General features: G+C 30.8%; 1 long non-coding RNA gene across 1 annotated transcript; it reads right to left on the bottom strand.

Moving 5' to 3' along the window:
* Positions 1-256: 256 nt before the first annotated feature.
* Positions 257-2,696, bottom strand: LOC128922575 (uncharacterized). Its single transcript, XR_008471763.1, has 3 exons — positions 1,919-2,696; positions 1,544-1,861; positions 257-1,473 (listed from the first exon to the last, which is right to left on the bottom strand). It is a non-coding gene; the product is annotated as an uncharacterized LOC128922575 (long non-coding RNA).
* Positions 2,697-6,987: the final 4,291 nt, after the last annotated feature.

The following is a 6,987-nucleotide window of genomic DNA, read 5'->3' as shown; positions in this document are numbered from 1 at the left end:
TCATTGATATTCAGAACTTAGTTTCTTAAAAGTACGCACATAAATTAGTGAGAAGCATATTAACCAAACTGTTATGAATCAGCGTACTCATTGTCACTCATACGCACCGGTGCACAGTGTAATGTCAGATGTAAGTATATATATGTACATACACTTGTATGCTTATGGAGTATTAAGAAAAAAAAAGTTTACCAATTGATATATGTCATTAAGTGTAGTATTAAATACTTTAAATGGTAGCTAATATGTAGTTGTCTTTGAATTTTGTAACAAAAAGTCATTAATTGAAGAGAAATATTTGCATTTTTATACTTTCGCAAAAAAAAGGGTTCTATATATCAAAATGATCAGGATGACGAGACGAGTTGCAACGGATAACTTAAGTTGTGTTAAAATATCTTGAGTATCATGAGATTGGGTCATAACTTCTCCTAGTTCCCATATACCTAATTATAGGTTTTTCAAAAATACGATGGGCTTTATAAATCAGTTAATATGCGATATATCTTAGAAAAATTAAGTGAGTGATTTGATATATTGTATCTTGGTGGTGAAAATGAGTGAAATCGGTTCAGGAATTACCTCAGTCCCCATATACTATTTATGACGATTTTCGTTATTCTATTAAACTTTATGCCGAATATATGAGTCAAATTGTGTTATCTTTATAAAATTACATCAATAAATTGCGAGAGAATAAAATGTTCGGTAGCACCCGAATATAAAAAAGGTTTATGGAATATAGTTGATTTTTAAAATCAAGATATTGTATTGCATATATATTATTATCATTGTTTTTTTTCCAGATTGTAAACTATTTAAAAAAATTAAATAATATACTAATTTACAATTTTTTTATTTTTATTTTTTTATATGTTTTGCGATATTAAACACTGTGCTCCACCAGCATACATCATCTCATTACCTTTTACATATGCTTTTATATACATATTATACATACATACAGATATATTCACTTTTACATATGCATACATATACAACACCTGCAAAAGTGTAAAAAAGCAACAATAAAATAAGAAGAGCACAATCCCGGCATGTCTTACTAGGTCGTTGTCATTTCTCGCGCAAAAGAAGAAATTCAAAATAGAGAAAAACAAATTCATTTTGGCGCAACGCAGACTAGCGATATGAACAGCAGACATATATGGTAGCTATATAGCTGTGTTGTTGCTATTGTTGTTGTTTCACCTTTTACTTACTTGCCTAGCATTTATCTACTTACTATCAACGAGAGTTTGTTGTAATTTGCTGCTTCTTTCCATTGAAGCTTACTTACTCGTATAGCGTAAAATTGCCACCTGTTGTTAGTGTATTGCGTATTACAATAGTTTGTTGTTGTTGTTTTTACTGTTTTTTTTTTTTTTGCTTTCGCTGTACTCACATCTTTTGTTCAGGTGACGCTTGCATAGCTATTGGTTTTGTTTTGCTGGCTTGATTCGCGTCTTTCGGGGTCTAAGTACAAATGGTTGTGTTTATGAATGTATGTATTGTTGTTGGTATGTATGTATATCTCAACGTTTACCTGTATTTATGTTTATTTGTTTGTATTTTCATACATAAAATTTAATAGTTTTGGCTAAACACCTTTAATGAGCAGCGTTGTTTTTTGTCTTCTGTTTCTTCTTTCAAGCTTTATATATATGTATAAGTATGTACATATATACTTATATGTATATTAAATTATTTTTGTATTTTTAAATACATTTTTTTTTTAGTTATTCCGCTACTTAGCCTTCTCTGCGTTCCAAAGGTTTGACCGTTTAAGCCTCCTCAATCAAGCGTAAGATTGATCGTTTCAGCGCGCGATTGTTGAAATCAGCATTCGATTGACATGCACTTACTTAGAGAGGGGGCAATTATTGATGTGCGAACAGATATGTAAGTTGCTGATACATACATACATACTTTCAAGTGCCTTGAGTTTGAGTTGCACTCACTGCTATTGCTTGTTGCTGCCTTTGCTGCCTCACTTGTCCGTTTGTTGCATATAACGTTTAAGGCAATACGCCGCCAGATCAGGTTAAACTGCACGTGAAACGTTTTTTCGTTGTTGTTGTTGATTTTATTTGACTTGTATTGCGCTGGTGTGCAATGGAAAATTTTTTGAATGAAACCGAATCATTCAAAAGTTGCAACAACAGCAATAAGTTGCCTCTGGAAGCGCCACAATGCATACGTACAGTAGCCGGCGGTGGTAGCGGCAATAAACGATTGGTCATTATTGAAACTTTTCACAAAACAAAAAAAAAATACAAAAAAAAAAACAAAAAATTTAAAATGAAAAAAATAAGAAATAAAAATATAAAAAAAAATTAAATGAACACTAAACAAAATAATAAAAAAATCGAAACGAAATAAAATGAAAAATGTGTCGAACAATTAAGGTGTCTTAGCGAACATGTGATCGATTCTTTTTTAACACGTTTTTCCAATGCTGCTTACGTTATTCTATTTGCTTTGTTTTTGCTTCAGCGTGTTTTTTTAGCATTTCATTTTTTTGTTAACATTGCTTGGTATTTTTCTCCTCTCTGCTAAGTTATACCGTAAATTTAATAGCATTTAGCTTCGTACAAGATGTAAACTCCAAAAAAATCGGCATTTTGTAACAAAATGTTAAAATTTGGTGATGTAAAGTCGTTTGGGGGCTTGTGCAGTTCGCGGCAATGGAAAATTTTGCAGTTTGGTATGTACTAATACTAATGAAATAAATGTAAAGTGTAAATAGACAGTTGAAAAGTGCACAAATTGTTAAAAATACATATGTATATTGTAGAAAATGCTTCGTTGTCATCGACAGCGTCAAACAGATGAAAGTGATTTTGCAACTTTCCGATGCTATTTTTGGTGTACAATTGGTCTTTTGCTTTAGAAGAGATCTCAATCGCGGCGTTTACCTCTTTAAAGGGCTATGCCGGTGTGACATTTTCAAAAAATCATTTTTTTGCTTATTCGATAGTTTATACTTTCAAAAATATCGTGTGAAAGCAGTAAGATCGTATTTTGAATAGGTTTTGAATGGCAGCGTTCTAAAGAGCGACCGGTCGCTGGTGTATGCAGCTATAGTCGAAACTTTAAACGCGTTTTTCTCGAAACGATATTTCTCACTTTGCTGACATAACTCAATGATACATTGACCGATCGACTTCAAATTTAAACTAATTATTCTTGAATATATTTACTATACAATGACTTTAGGATTGGTTGAAAAATGTCAATTTGGCATTAAAAGAAATACCATTTTTTTACCTAAAAAAACAATTTTTTTTTCAGAACTATTACATTTTGTCAATTTTTGAATTTTTTCAAAAATCGTATTTTTGAAGTTTTTTGTTTCAGCAACTCATTCGGCCGGAATCATGTCAGCAGTTAGGGAACTTTTTTTTGGCAATTCCGAAGACAGCATATAATTCCGTTGTTTTTCAATAGTTTTGTAAAGAAAAAATTTTGAAAGGGAGCTGATGTGCAAAAAACTTCGAAACAATCAACCGAGTGCTTCCTTTTCAAAAAATTCACGAAAATCGCCTAATTTTTCATGGGTGTCACTGGTATAGCCCCTTAATGACGTCAAATTATTTGCCAGAGATCATTCTGTTGAAGTCTGCGGACAAGAAAAAGTCGCTGGTGCCATATTCGGAGAATACGGTTGATGCAGAAATATACCAATTCCAATTTAGGCAATTTTGCTCTCGTTTTCAAATTAACCGCTATATACGCCGATATACCTGATACCTGAAAGCCTTAATATTAGTTGTATGGGATCTTGGAAATTTTCGCCATTTTTTTAGAAGAAAAAGATTCCCACTGAAGTTCTCTTAAATATCTGAGAGATTTATCGGTATTTTCGGTAAAAAATTACCAATTGGCACTGAGATTAAAATGTGAAATAGGGAGAGATAATGATGACCACGAATTATTTGGAGAGGAAAAAAAATATTTCTAAAAATATATGATTTATGGACGGACTAGTTATAAAGAATTTTATTATATTTAAATATGTCAAAAAGCAATTTTTCTGCCAAAAGTTAAAAAAAAATGAATTCATAATTTGTTTATATATTTTATTTTTTAAAATATTGAGTTTAATTAATTGTCAATCATCAGTATTAAGCACGATGTAATACGAAAAGTTGTTGAAACTACATACATAGATATTCAATGACTCATATTCATTCACTTTTAATTATGTTTATATTTCCATACATATTACTAATACATTTAATTGCATAAAAATTTATACGTACACACATATGAAAAGACGTCATAAGCGATTAATATAATTTATTTATATATATTTTATAATAAACAATGTTGATTACATGCAATTTCCGTTATTTCGATGAATGAGTTGTGAACTATTTATCGAATTCTTGATAAATTCAATATTTACACTTTATGGATATTTCAATGAATGAAAACAAATTCAGTGGCAATACTTGTAGTCAACCACATGGTCAATAAAACCATTATGTGTCATTTAATTTCAAACTCGTACTTCGTAAGCGTATAATTTTGCGAAATTATTCTGTATGCAGAAGTGGTTCTGTGGTTCCCTAAGCATATAAAATATCATACATATATATGTATGTTTTGTCATAAAGTAATAGCTTTAACGCGCATTCATTTCGATTTTGATTTCAATTATTGACGATTGGGGATTCCCACCACCACAGAATAATAAACCACAGCATGAATTAACTGAAAAATAAATTATGTGTGAGGATGTTTTTAGTTGCGTACTGAGAAAATGTGGTAATTTATGTACATAAATAAGTATTTGAGGAATGACGAATCGAACACGCAACTGGTATAAAGAAAGTAGTTGGTATATTGAAGTAGAATAGATATATATCATATATGTAACTTTAATGAGACATATTCCTTCTGTTTTTTATCTGCATCTGGACAATTTTGTTGTTCCAATTTTTTTGATAAGAGAGTAAAGCTCAAATTTTGTGATCAGCGAAGTGGCGAATTGAAAATGGGATGTGTCTAAATTTCTCTAATAATAGTATTTCTGAAAATTTTAGGGAATAAATAGAAAATTTTAACCTCGTGACTGGCTAATTAATATTTCATCGAGAAAATGCTACTGGTGAGCGGTTGCTAGATATTCTATAATGAAAATACCTATTGACAATATTAACTTTACTTACTACATATGACGCATGAGTATGCATATTAATGGAGAAGAAGGCGGTCGGAAATTGAAATACCGTTATATCGTATATAACAGTGACTTCGTATTTCTCAACAGTTTTTACTTACATAACCTTGATTTCAAAATTTACATGCATTTATTATGCAATCACGTTCGTGATCATGAACGTGAATGAATAGGCTAACTATTAAGATGCTAAGTCAGCTTTATTTGAAACGCACAAAAAAAATAAAACAAAGCAAAAATTCATAATGAAAATGTTGGTAATTATTGGATGATTTTTATGCGAACTCTCAGACAATTACAGCTGGTTGCAATTACATATCTATATAGCGATATACGTAAGTACGTATGAATTTACTTTATATAACCCAGAGTTCACAGTGCAAATCTATAATGATATACATTGTTGTAACGAAAAGCTGGTGTATAATTTGCTACGCTACAATTTCCACTTTTCACTCAACACGTTTATTTACTTTGTGTACTACCTTTTTATTGAGAAAAAATTTTGCTAAAAAGAATTACGCAGTGAAGTTACCTGTGCGGTGAGGCATGAAATTACGGGTTACGAATCACAAATTACCTAAATACTTACAATATTTACTTACACTAAGCTGCTCATCAAAAATGTTCGACAGGTGGCATTGACTTACCGCTGAGCTCTCAGTGTGAGCGTCACACACTGGGAGTGAATGTCCACACCTACCACTTATTGGCGATGCCTTTGTGTGGTAAATAATGAGGCCGGCAATTAACTGTATACTCACTCACTGAATGGATATCTATGCAAAAAGTGTTATATTTTAAGTAATTTAAAGCCTCAATTAAATTTAATTTTCACATTCACACTAATTATACCCTGTATGCAATTAGCTGTTGCAGGAAAATATTAAGATTAGTCTAATGAGCGGGCTTGAACGAGAAGAATTAATGTTAATATATACATCACATTATTATTTTTTACTATATTTTCTTTGAAATAATGAATTACTAATTTTTATGAAATTTAGTTAGACATTTTAAGTCGTCTAAAAGTGTTATAGACACACAGTTGTGATATTTTTTTCGTTAAGGGCTATGATCGGAGCAATTTAAGCTCTTTGCTCACAAAGCTTTCAACAAATATTTTCGTAATGCTAAGATAGTATCGCAAGCTTCATGAATACCTGATTGTCTAATATTATTATTATACTATTTTCTTCGCATTATTATTAATTTGGTGTTCTCGAAATTTCATTTAGGCAGCGTGATATTTTCTTTTATTGCTTCGTATCAAATCATCTAATAATAAGGAAGAACTAAGTTCGGGCGTAACCAAATATTTTATGCTCTCGCAATTTATTGATGTATGTAGTTTTATTAAAATAAACAATTTGACCATGCATTCGGCATAAACTCCACTAGAATAACGAAAATCATCATAACTAACTATAAGAGGGATGATGTAATTACTGAATCGATTTCACTCATTTTCACCACCAAGGTACACTATTTCTAAGACCATAAGTTCAGTAAATTTTGCTAAAATATCTCACATATTATCCGATAAAGCCCACCGTAATTTTGAAAAACCTATAAATAAGTATATGGGAGATAAGGGAATTTATGACCCAATTTTAACCATTTTTGGTATAAAGAAACACAATTAGAAGAAAAAGATTCCCTCTGAATCAAATTAAAATATCTGAGAAATTTACCGATATTTTCAAATACAGTATTTGTGTAAAGTTTCATTCCGCTATGTTCATTGGTTCATAATGTAAATACATATTATCAAAATCATATTATAAAGTGAAGAAATCAGA

The sequence above is a fragment of the Zeugodacus cucurbitae genome, chromosome 6, assembly GCF_028554725.1.
Source record: "Zeugodacus cucurbitae isolate PBARC_wt_2022May chromosome 6, idZeuCucr1.2, whole genome shotgun sequence".
NCBI lineage: Eukaryota > Metazoa > Arthropoda > Insecta > Diptera > Tephritidae > Zeugodacus > Zeugodacus cucurbitae.
Note: the sequence above shows the minus strand (reverse complement) of the source record. Positions and strands in the feature narration are given on the sequence as shown.